The sequence below is a fragment of the Bactrocera oleae genome, chromosome 3, assembly GCF_042242935.1.
Source record: "Bactrocera oleae isolate idBacOlea1 chromosome 3, idBacOlea1, whole genome shotgun sequence".
In the NCBI taxonomy this organism is placed as follows: Eukaryota; Metazoa; Arthropoda; class Insecta; order Diptera; family Tephritidae; genus Bactrocera; species Bactrocera oleae.
In genome coordinates this window covers 25424197-25437813 of record NC_091537.1, presented here as the reverse complement: position 1 = coordinate 25437813, position 13617 = coordinate 25424197, and the positions used below count along the sequence as shown (strand labels likewise).

The following is a 13617-nucleotide window of genomic DNA, read 5'->3' as shown; positions in this document are numbered from 1 at the left end:
TTCTCCTGCTTTTGTCATGTCCTTCCATCGCAGCCTGCATTTCAACTACAGACATTTCATGGAGGTAAACAAAACTCGTTGTTCGTCTGAAGGAACGCAATGGCAGTGAAATAAATTATATCATTATAGAGAGGGAAAACGTTCAACAAAATACAGACAGCTTTGATAGAACAGCCCATAAAATAGTAAAGCTAACAAAATGGTAATAATTGAAGAAAGGACAAAGAGAGATAATTTCACGTTTGCACATGCGCTAAAATTTTGCGGCGAAAACAAAGGAAATGTGATGTGGTGAAAATCGTTCGCAGAAATTTTGAAAGAGCGACAAAGCGAAATTTATATGAGAGTTACTTGCGCTCTCTGATGAATATTTACGTAGAAAAATACACATATCTAGAGAGATTGCGAGAGAGAGAGTAAAAGTAAACTCACAAATAGTTTTCACTCAATTATCTGCAGTACTCCGCACTCAATCATATTTCGGGTATCTAATAACCTTGTGGGCAGACCAACGCACCCTCTAAGGTACTATGAAGAGCTTCTCTCTAGAGAAGCACGTTTCTCTCGCACACTAAGTCATTTGCTCACATTTACAATTCCACTCACAGCCACCCTCTACATATGTACAATTACATAGAAATTTATATATACATAAATATGCTGATTTAAGTACTATCTGTTTGTTTATAGTATCTTGATCTTAGAATTTTTTAGTTTCTGTGATCTATTTTGCATATTTGTTTCATTAAATCCTTCTCGCATATAATTTTAAACATAACGATATGTAAGTATATAGGGGTTTTGAAAAGCGTGACAGGGCACCTCGAGAGCCAATAGTTGATTTCTAGAAATCTGTATTGCCAGTAATATTTCCAGTGTAGTCTGGATAATGCATACAAGTATGTTTCGCATTAGTTTCCTAAATATATATATTGACATCCATTGGTGTAAATAAACTTTCATTTGATTAAATAATTTTGAATTCTTATAAAGATAAATTGCAGAGTATTATTCTAGGATATTTTTGTAAACTATGTTAAAAGGTTTTCTGTCCGGGCACTGGGCACACGTGAATAGCATGAACATATAGTACACCGTGAGAAGAGAAAATTTTGGCTTTTCGAAATGCACCTCTGCCACCTGTAATGACCAGATGCTTTATTTATAGTAGCAGCCAAGTTGAACTTCAAAGGGCACTGAACCCTTTTTAATTGAAATGGAATGTCAATGGGAATGATTTATATATGGTATATACATATGTATAGATAACATGGATACGCGTACGCTTTCGACTTTAGACAACAAAATTGTGGAATCCTATCTTGATGACGAAAACTGCAAAGACACTTACTAACATACACATACACATGTATATGGCTGTGTATTTTGTCACTGACGGCAGCTCCTAGCTTCAAAATTAAGAGCACAATAAGATCACTCGCCATCAGAGCATTTAACAGCATAAGCACAACAATTTCGAAATTCGAAGGAAAATATTTTTATTTGAAGGCTAATATCGAAAAAAGAGAATTTACTACTTTTACTTATGCTATAATTTATGACATAATCTTTTCTGCTCCAACACGCAGAAAAAGATCGATCATTAAATGCTTAAAGTCGATTAACAATTTCAGTTCAGTCTACTTTGCCACTACCGACAACTATCAGCAAATGCTTACCATCTATAGGATATATGCGTATACGTAGAGCTTATTGCTTCTTCACGTTTACATGTGGCCTATATGTTGACTTCTCGCGTTTAACTGTAACAACATTAACAAAGGCATTTTCGTGCTAAAATGTCAGACTTTTGAACTTAGCAACTGGTGCAGGTACAAGCCCTACCAATGCGCAGTGTTTTATCTACCTGCGAATACTTATACAACTAGTATTACAGAGATCTAGTTCCACAAACAATCTATACACCAGCATCTTAGATTTGTATGTGAGTGTTTGCGTAGCACTCAACTTACGAGTACTTGGCCTAAATTTACAGCCGTCTTGGGTCTCATATTCAACCATTCGCACATGACCCAGTGTACAATAGCTTCTGTAGTCAACTCTACCATCAGCCACCCGCACATTTCTCACCTGCTTCACTTTAGTTTCGTGCGTACGTTGTGAATTTGAATTTGTATGTGTGAGTGTTCATTTCTTTCCTTTTTACTTGAGCAATTTTTACTATTTGTGCTAACATGTTTACTTTGCTTAGTACTATCAGAATAACTAGAAAATATACTCGGTGTTAGTTGTAGTGCAACGTGTTTCACTTTTCATGTACACAATAATGCCGTTAAAATGCTTTGAACTACTCAACGTAACCGGGTTTATGCTTATGAGTCCTTCACAAAAAAACTGAAACTCTGTTCTGTTGTGCAAAATCGTAACAAAACAAAATCGTATACTATGTATGGTATTCACAAGCGCAGCAAGCAAGGCATTTGTGCTTTTTGCTTCAGAATTTCTTGTGCAAAAATTAGCTTAGTGCAAAAGAGCAAATGTGTAAATGTAAAATGGATACAATTTACGCTTGTATTTTTCCTGATGCTTTTAAAGTTAAGGCTTCCGTTTTTTTAAATTTTGTTTTAGCTTTTTTGTATTGTTGTAAGAATTTCCATTTCCTACCGGATGTACCCTCTTCAGTTACAGTTTAATGCAAATATTTTTCTTTGAAATATCGAAAGCTTAAGAACCGATACTAGTGGCTCGCTCATTTAACAACTTGGCCAACCGAAAACCAATAAAGATAACTTTAAATTGATAAAACAGAAAAATTTACCCAAATATTATTCACAGCGGCATTAAGAACATCGTATTCTCGAATGAGAGGTTCGTCACAAAATACTCACAGGTGCTACGTCATGTTTAACTGAAATTGGCCACACAAACCCTGACGTACCGGAAAATTTTTAATGAAATCTGTGTAAAAAGTTCTCTCACAGTTGGGGGTTATTATGTGTTTTCAATGAAATTATTTGCTAACCACAGATGTTTCACGAAGCCTTTAATGAAGGTCGTGAGATCATAAAAGACTTATCTTATGCGAGTGTTCCAGCCGTATCTTGTAACGATGATCATATCAAAAGATTTAATAAAAATTATGAAAACGGTATACATAGCTTTGTTTTTGGGTAGATTCAGATTCAGTCAGGATTCTCTTTGCGGAAATCATGTAAATACATATGCACTTCTTTTTATGCGTTAGCTAAACTTTCCTACATTATTTAATCCAATTTTATAAGGAACGCCCAACGCGATACGGCTTCTGTCAATACTATTTTTACGAGTGAATACGTACCTACAGATATTTATGTTCTGAAACAGCTGCCCGTAGCAGTTTTACATATGTTTGTATTACTAGTAACCATAAACATCTGGAATAGCTTCGCCTGAAGGCCTCTTTGGCTGTTATGGCAATGAGAATCGTCCACATCCCCTTTTGACTCACTTTACCAACTAGAAGTATTTTGATATGAAATCAAGACACATAGGCATAACCAGCTTTACCAAGACTTTAAATGAAATATTCAGTTTCCGGCTAATCTAATCTTCCGGGTAATGTCATCACGAGTTTGGTGAGGGAAAACAATTTTTTTTTGGTTTCGCAAGTTCTGTGTGTTTGGAAAATGGTTTAGTACATGCTCCCATTCGATTTTTTCAGTAATTTTCCGCTGAATGAATGATGTCTGACAATATTTTCCTCATTGCAATGAATCCCAACCTTAAGTAGTCTGTTGGTGACATTTGTACTTTGGTTGAATATACTTTATCAGTTGGATTTCGGCACAAGTCCTTGGCTGGCGACCACGAGCTATTGCGATTCGACAGCTCCGCCAAAATCTGTCTTCCATAAGTTATAATGCTGCTTTGCAATCAGTGAGTTCGCCCTTCATGATTTTTGTTTTAATTTTCCTCTCTTTTTCATATTTAATGTTTGTTTGCTTGTATCCATTAGGTTATGCTGAGCCTGCAGCGTACACTGCACTTGTCCGCTTGCATTACAGCCATTTATTTTGTGCCCTCCCATTTTTTATTTGATTTTGTATACTCTTCGGCTATTTTGGTTGCTGTTGACCATTTCAATGTCTGGTTTGTTGAACCCTTTTTGTGGTTTCCGAACGAAACACGTTCTCGCCTTAATGTCCACCATGGTTATTTCATCGCATTCAACCAGTCGGCAGCTAAATAAAATGCGACAGCAATGGACAAATATATAAAGGAACGACGTTTTCTTAAATATTGAATGAACTGACTTCAGAAAGCAGCAACCTTATGTACTTTTCCTGGGTGGTAATAACTTGAACGACTAGACCGATGTTTGTGATCCCTGATTTGTTGAATTCGCCTCATTCTCGAATAGCTGAATAAGCATTAAAATATCGGAAAGATTCCCCTCAAAAAGTGTATCTAGAAATATATCAAAATACATTTGGAATCATCTGTAAGAATGTCGTTTGGTCGGTATAACACTTCTTCATAGAGAATTTGTCGTTATAGAGATTTTAAAAATGCTTGCCATCTCACTCAAAATTAGATCTGATCATATTACGAAATTCAGGTGAGTTGCCACCTTTCAAAACAAATAAAAACGAGAAAAGATTTTAGTACTAAGAAATTTAAGAAAGCTTTTCAAGCTTTTTTTGTAGTCTAATTTAAAAAAAGACTTTAAAAAATTTGACATAAAAATAATATATTTAGTAGAAATTATAAATTGTTCTGTTTAGTACTACTTAGTTAATTGGCTGTTTTTTGTTTAAATTGTTTTGTTGTAAATTGTCAAGATTATATTTCTACTATGAGGTCAAAGAATCAAACTAATTGCACTTTATTCATACCAATTATTCTATTTCTGAATACATTCTTTCTAAGCAGCTCTTGAAAACATATTACATGATGCCATGTTCCGTTACTACTAAATGGAATATGTGGTCGAATAAAATACTCGATTCTTTGGTAAGAGTAACATATTTCATGAAGTCTTAAAGTTCGCGTTTCCTAATCTAAAATTTAAAAGGCACACTAATAAATAGTATATGCACCATAGTTAAATTTTACTCGTATTACTTTTTAACATCAGCCTACCTATTCTAACGATTCCATTTGCTGAAAATGGAGCGCCGCTAGAGTGTTCTGCCTAGTTGTTAGTTCCTAGATGACATTTCTATTATTAATTCATATATGTACATTTCGCTGGATAATAATTTTTCCTAATGCACCAAAAATACTGCAGTAGCCGGGAATGCCTGGATGCATGCGAGGCATGTGGCAGCGGTGCGATTGTAAGCATCCGCAGAGCAGTTACCGCCAACAGTGGTTATCAGCCACCCCACAGGCTCGCTACCGCACTTACTAGCTTATACCACATATACATATGTATGTATGTACCTACATATTTGTATGCTACTGGTTATACACCCTATTCCCCATTTAAATGCTCTGGTACTTATATTTCCAGCCGCTGCTGTTGATTTTCTGAGTATTGCAAAATTTTGTGCGAATTTCTTTTTTGTAAGCTTCAACATTTTTTTTGTTACTATTATTTACATTTATTCTAACATTTTGCTATTTTTCTACTTTTCGCAGCGCCGAAGAAGTGTGATTTCAACAAAAGTTTTTTGCAGAGTTCGCACTTTTATTCCGCTTTGGTTGATTTTGGTGTGCATTTTTAAAATTTTCAGGGTTTTGCTATTGTTGTTATCCCTTTTTTTGCCTCAAAGCATTTGGTAAGTTTTAAATTTTGTACACAGATCCATTGTATGTATGTAGGTACTGTATGTACTTCCAGTTAGAAAAACACAGAATTCACCACATAGTTGTGGAAAACAGCGCACAAGCACACACATACATGAGACGAAAAGGAAAAATCGCAAATGTTGTTATGTGTGTGTGACAAAAAATGATGGCGTCGAAATAAGAAGTGGAAAAGGGCGGATTATAAAATGACAAAATGTATGCATTGGCTATATTTCGTTTAGAGAAAAGGTAAGGTGGACAGCAGGAAAGCGTAAAAACTTTAACCAACTGTCGGCGACAAATTTCTTCCACTTCCACTTTTTTGTTGTAACTAACAAACTAATTGAAAACTGCCGGTCTAACTGTCACTGCCACCGTCAGTTTCATAACCATGCAGAGTTTTCTATTCTGTGGTTTGTGAAACAGGTATGAACCCTGGTATAGAAAGGAGTTTTGTTAAACTTTGAGTGGTGAGAAATGCCGACAGACATCCATGAATTAGTTCATATGCATAAGTATGTATGTAAGGATCGATGTGGCATAAGCATACAACGTAAGGGCCAAATGATTTCCTAAAGGTGGCATATTATTTTCCAATTCAATAATCATTATTTTTGCCAACTTAATGGAAAAATCATGCTTCCTTGTTTTGACTTGTGGGATTTATTTTAAATCAATCCCTGGAGTACATAATTTCGCATAGAAATATATTTTCAAAAAATAGATGTAACTGACACCAGTGGTGGTGTTAAGGTAGCATTTTTTTATATCGTAGAAACGAACTGATATGTATGCGTGCTATGAAAATATTTGTGTGCACCTTCATTGTCCCATTTTGTAGTATTTCACATTTTTGGAAAGTAACATAGGACGTTATTGTTTAAATATTGTGTTCAAATATTAATTTCTGTTAGACCTTACTAAACTTTGTGTGGTATAATTGGGAATAAAGTTGTCGACTTAAATTCGTTTCTTAGATATTGGAGCAGTTTTGATCACCATTACGCAAACATCAATCCGGAGCACACTAAAGTAATATACCCCAGAACTAGTCATCAGTTTAGTCGATTAACTCTCAAGAACGTTAATGTTGCTATTATAAGCAATTTTGTCAAAGATACTTAAACATAAAAACCTATACCCTTATTATTGTATATGAGTATTTCTCAGACATAGTTGTAAAAATATTTACATACACATGTATACGTAAGTCCTGAGTCAATAATTTTTAGTAGCTTTTAGTTTAAGCACTTAACTTAATAAATAAATAATTAAACAAGTAAGGAAGGGCTAAGTTCGGATGTAACCGAACATTTTATACTCTCGCAAAGTCAATTGGTATACTCGTTTGAGATTTCTTTGTGGATTGACTGATATTTTCGGTAGAAGGTCAACTATAGGCACTGGGGCCCACATATTTAGTACTTAGAGGCTTAAACAGTTTTGGTTCGATTTAGATAATTTTTGGCCGCAAGGTGGCATACTTTAATTGCATTATTCACGCAAAGTTTTACCCCGATATAATCATTGTTACCTTAAGCGTGGTTGTAGGCCGATTTCGCCCATTTTCGCACTATGACATAGAAACATGAAACGTTATGCACCGAATTTGGTTGAAATCGGTTGAGCAGATCTCAAGATATGGGTTTTCCCCTAAAAGTGGACTGTGCCACGCCCACTGACTAATTTTGAACGCGGTTCCTATAAAGTCATCTCATACCATCTCAGAGATAAAATTTAATGTCTCTGGCGTGTTTAGTGCTTTATTTATCGCGCTTTTAGTAGTTTTTAACAGTACCGTTATATGGGGAGTGGGCGGAGTTGCCACTCGATTTCAACTATTTTCACACCGTCAATAGAAGTGCTAAAAACATTTGTTTCTAGTGAATTTTGTTATTATAGCATTAGCGGTTTAGGAGATATACACATTAAACCTATTAGAGGCGGGACCACGCCCACTTTTTAAAAAAAAGTTTTAACTGCAGATGCCCCTCCTTAATGTGATCCTGTGTACCAAATAACAGTCTTGTATCTTATTACGGAGCTTAGTTATGGCAAGTTATTTGTTTTTGATTAATGGCGTTTTGTGGGCGTGGCAGTGGTCCGATTACGCCCATCTGCAATACCAACCATCTTACGGTACCAAGAAACATGTCTACCAAGTTTCATAAAGATATCTCAATTTTTACTCAAGTTAGAGCTTGCACGGACGGACGGACGGACGGACAGACAGTCACCCGGATTTCAACTCGTCTCTTCATCCTGATCATTTATATATATATAACCCTATATCTACCTCGATTAGTTTTAGGTGATACAAACAACCGTTAGGTGAACAAAACTATTATACTCTGTAGCAACAGGTTGCAAGAGTATAAAAAGCAATAATAACTACTTGCAGTGGTTAAATGGAATATAGAAATTTTAACGCATATAATTAACTAAGTTTTTGAATTTACGCGTAAAAAATAATAAAACATTCTCGAAGTGATACAAGTTACAAAAAATGGCGAATAGCCAAAAAAGCTGACCACAGTGTTATCAATATGAAGTTAAATCTACGAAATATCTTAGCCTAAAATTGGCTTTTGTAAAGACACAATAGAAAATATCGTTTATGTTGCAGAAATCATTTTCAATAAGCTATTTGCTTCAATCAATTACACAAATACACTTACACGGACATGCAAAAGCGCAAATGCTTTGAAAAGCATTAACATAGATATCTGGCGCTAACACACCAGAAGAATGTGTAGCTATCACAGCAATTCATGTGTGTTGAAGTAAATTTCCCTGTTAATACACAGATTTAAAAGCAAGCAAAGCGGATACAACATAGGCCAGAAATTATAAATGACTATAGAATTACTCACACATACATATGTGTGTGTAAAGATTACTATAAAATTTGTGCTTATCTGCAAAACTGACATTTGCAGTAATTTTTGATCGAAATCTGCAAGTTGAATTGGTTGGCCAGTGAAAAAGCACAAAATAAATGGGAATGCACGACACACATGCACAACACTGTTGGTATAAAAAGTTGTAAGAAAGCGCTTGCAACATTGTAAGCTGTACAAGCATGTTGTTGGACATGGAAAAGCTTGTAGCCAAGAACAACGTCTATATGTCCGTGTAATGGTCAGATTCCAATTTATTATAAAATAATATATAAAAAAACCTTTACTGTGTGTGCTTACAATAATAACAACAAAATCCACAACAAACCTTTTCGAACATAACGATGTGTGTGTACTTGTGTTTCCTTGCTCCAACACATTGTCGAGATGCTGTGGGTTCCATCTCCTTCGCAAAATAAAGGAGATTTCAACGTTATTATACAGTTGGACAAGGACATGTTGGCTTTGTTGTATGCAAATGCTGCTTGCAGCACAACCAATTTCCATAGTCATTCTGTGTATGTGTAAATTTAGTTAGTATTAGATAATTTTGTTCTCATGCTATTACCAAACTAAATTTAAACTATTAAAAATAAACTAAGCAACGTGCATAATCTGCTCTATTAACCAGAGAAAATGCATGTGCTCTAAGCCATGCAACAACATTCTCTCATCGTTTACAGTTGCATGGATGGCTTTGTACTTGTAGTTAAATATGCTGCACATACAGTATAGTACGCATACGAGTATTATAAACTCAGCATTTTGGCTATTGTTCAGCTAATTAGTCCGTGCGAAACATGGAAACGTGGAAGTGTGTGTATCGCCTATTTATGTTTTCTTACTCGATATTACTGTTAGTGGGTAGGATGCTAGATTAATGTAGATAGATGTATGGAGTCATTGGCTAATTCGAATTAGTGCCGCATCACTGCACACTCTGGTGCCTAAAATTAATGTGGCTAAAATGAAAGGCCACATAATGCTTCCATTTGTTTTTTTCCTTTCAGCTTTGTCAGGTATATACACAGTTAAAGATACCGCTATCATACAGTATACTGCTATTATCAAATTTTCAGGAAAAGCGAACAAATAGTTTTGTTTTTATGACATTTAGAAGCCGAAGTGTCTGAAGTTTTTTTAAAAGATGGAAAAAGAGAAGGAAAATTTGTGCAATGAAATTAAAGAGCGGTCTATCGATTACATTCGTTAAAAATTAGTTTAATGAATTTCAACGCTGTCCGATGTCGATTATTAAGGAGCTACGCCGATTTCATATTCGCCGACTCAAAATGCGAGAGATAACTGAGATATCAGTCATCTCCAAACACAACATGGGTCATATCTTATGAAGTCGTGGGCCTGAGAAAGCCGACTTCCTCTAATTCGATATTTTCCTTAAATTATCGTGTTTCTTTTGTTTTGCAATACGAGTATTACTAGTAGATTCGGCTACGCATTGCTCGGGCTATAGTATTCATCAACTACTATCATAATAAACTATTCCATACACTGAAAATGTTATTTACGAATGAAAACGGATACATTATATTGGGTGCAAGATTTCAAGGGATTGTATTTGAAGTTTAATTTTGAAAATGTTTGGAGTAAATATTTTTCAAATAGAAAACATCATGAAAACTGCAAATCGCATTTTACTAAAATTTATAATTATTATTACTAATATATTTTTTTAGAATTTGGAACATATGCGTATGTTTGGAAATATATATATATTTTTTTTAAATGTTTTACTTTTAACATAATTAAGATATGAACTATCTTATCTTTTAAGTTGGAACAAAGTGGACACGGTGTACAAAATTTTACAAACCTCGTTCAGTAGAATAGGAGTTTACGCCGGAGAAAATGTGAAACGTAATTTTTATATAGTAAATTGATTTACCATACTGGTAAAAGCAGGTTTTTCTTTATTGCACATTCAAATTCATAGAGTGTGTGTATGTGTAAATTGCCCATATACTACTATTCATGGGGCTAAACATAGTTTTTAACTTTCAATTTACTCGGCACATTTTACTGGGCGTTGGAGCCGCCTCGCTTATTTGCTTACTAAAATCACTCTGGCGTCCATTTGCATTTTCGCACGAGAATTTTTCATGCAACAGTACACGGAGGCTTCATTTTGTGGCGCAGCACAGCAATAATTCATAAAAACAAAGTGCGTTGCCAGCTACCGCACAGCCACTAAACCAAAAGCAGCGCCAACAGCGTGGCCATCAGTATGTGAATAAGCATAACAAAATGGGCGCATACCGCACTTTTACGCTACCAAATGGAAACTGATATGCAACTTGCGCATAAGTGCGTGTATTTGTGTGTTATTGCAGAGAAATCACTTTACCAAAACGGCCAACTGGAAAAACTTACTTCTATACCTCGCTGGGTAATTCTATCAAGCGCCATTTTGTATTCGAAACTGCACACATACACAACAGCTAGTTATGCGTTGGGTTGCATGCGCGGCGGCCGCAATTATTCACGTCCTATTCCAGTGCAGCAAAGAAAGAAACTCCTAGCGTATAAAAGTGGCAAGAAGTTGTGGAGTGAAACAAAAAAATTGCAACAATTTATATTCACACTGACCAATGTAACGGTAGTTTCGTGTATGCACTGCTGGCGCAGTAGCTGGCTAACAGCACTCAGTGTCAAACACGACCGCGGCAGTCATTCATAAATACATATTATATTGTCGCAGTGCACCGTATGCAGGCATTTCAGCTCATTTGTACCGCTTGGTGCCAGAATTGTTGACTGCCGACAGAAAGTGTGCTCAAACGTAGTCTGCTGTTAACATGCCGCAATGCGTGGCATACGTTAACACCAAACTCACCCACTCAGTGCTGCTTTATTAGCGTCTACCGCCCGCCACGCTGCGACCACAACTTTCTGGAAGGAGGGAGCAGCTATTTGTTAGATTTTTCCGCTAGCTGCATGAAAAAACGAAAAATTAATACAAATTATAAAATTACCAAGTCGAATCTGCTCTCAGTTCTCTCACTTCCTTTTGGTATGCGAAGTTCACATTAATTTTTTCATTTCTTTGCTGTCATTCCTTCGTTGTTTTTTAGGAAAACATTTAGTACTTACTTATAGCAGATCTCCATATTGGAAATATTATAGTGAAACACATACATTTTTCGCCTCTTTTTTAAAAGCACGTTTCTGTAACTGTCGTTTCGCCACTTTCTCACTCCCTATCTGGAAGCCATGTTCTCTTGTTAAAAATTTACACATACCCTGAACGGGATATATTAGGTTTGTCATCCAATATATATATGTATACATTAAGCGTGACGAGCTTAGTCGGTTTAGCCATGTCCATCTGTCTGTCAGTTTGTATATACGCGAACTAGTCCCTCAGATTTTGAGATGTCGATCTGAAATATTTCAAACGAACTTTTCTGACCTAGAAGCTGCTCATTTGTCGAAACTGCCAATATCGGACTACTATTAGATAAAGCTGCCTTACAAACTGAACAATAACAAGAAAAAACGTTAACTTCGGTTGCGCCGAACCCTTCACAAATACAAAGGCCCCTTACAAGAACTTGATTCCGAACGTTCAATCTATATTCCATCTATATGATATAGTGATCTGATCTGACCAATTTCTGTGGAGAATAATTTGTTGTCTTAAGCAATAACTCGTGCCTAATTTCGTGAAGTGCCTCGTGAAATAAAAAAAATTTCCATGCAAGCACTTTACTCCGATCGTTCAGTTAATATGGCAGCTATATGCTATAGTCGTCCGATCTATACAATTTCTTTGGAGATTAGATGAATGCCTTAAATAATAATCCATGCCAAATTTCGTGAAGATACCTCGTCAAATGAAAGAGTTTTCCATACAAGCACTTAATTCCGATTGTTCAGTTTGTATGGCAGCTATATGCTATAGTGGTACGATATCGACCGTTTCGACAAATGAGCAGCTTCTTTGTTAGAAAAAGACAGCTACAAAATTTCATATCGATATCTCAAAAACTGAGGGACTAGTTCGCGTATATACAGACGGACAGACGGACGGACAGACAGACGGACATGGCTAAATCAACTCAGCTCGTCACGGTGATCATTTATATATATACTTTATATGGTCTCCGACGTTTCCTTCTGGGTGTTACAAACTTCGTGGCAAAATTAATATACCCTGTTCAGGGTATAAAAAGCAATGTCTTGTATGAAAACTTTTGTATTTGTGAAGAGTATTATAGCATCCGTGCAACCGAAGTAAAATTTTTTTCTTATTTTAACTTTAAGTTTATTATATGACAGTTCGCGGATACTGTAACTACCAAGTTTTATTTACAAGGGTTTAGATGGTTTTTATTATACTCTCGCAACTTGTTGCTACAGAGTACAATGGTTTGGTTCACCTAACGGTTGTTTGTATCAGCTAAAACTAATCGAGTTAGATATAGGGTTGTACAATATATATATAAATGATTAGGATGAAGCGACGAGTTGAAGCCCAGGTGACTGTCTGTCCGTCCGTCCGTACGTCCGTCCGTCTGTGCAAGCGTAAAAATTACTGAAGCTTGAGTAAAAATTGAGATATCTTTATGATACTTTGTACACATATTTATTGGTACCGTAAGATGGTTGGTATTGCAGATGGGCGTAATCGGACCACTGCCACGCCCACAAAACGCCATTAATCAAAAACAAATAAATTGCCCTAACTAAGCTCCGCAATAAGATACAAGACAGTTATTTGATACACAGGATCACATTAAGGAGGAGCATCTGCAGTTTAAATTTGTTTTTAAGTGGGCGTGGTCCCGCCCCCTAATAAGTTTAATGTGCATATCTCCTATACCACTGAAGCTATAATAACAAAATTCACTGGGAACAAATGTTTTTAGCATCTCTATCGACGGTGTGAAATCGGGTGACAACCCCGCCCACTCCCCATTTACCGGTACTGTTAAAAACGATAAACCGGGCACTAAACACATCA

General features: G+C 35.9%; 1 protein-coding gene across 10 annotated transcripts in view; it reads left to right on the top strand.

Moving 5' to 3' along the window:
- CadN (neural cadherin) overlaps window positions 1-13617 on the top strand; it is a 291717-nt gene that overhangs the window by 84935 nt on the left and 193165 nt on the right. The window lies entirely within an intron of this gene.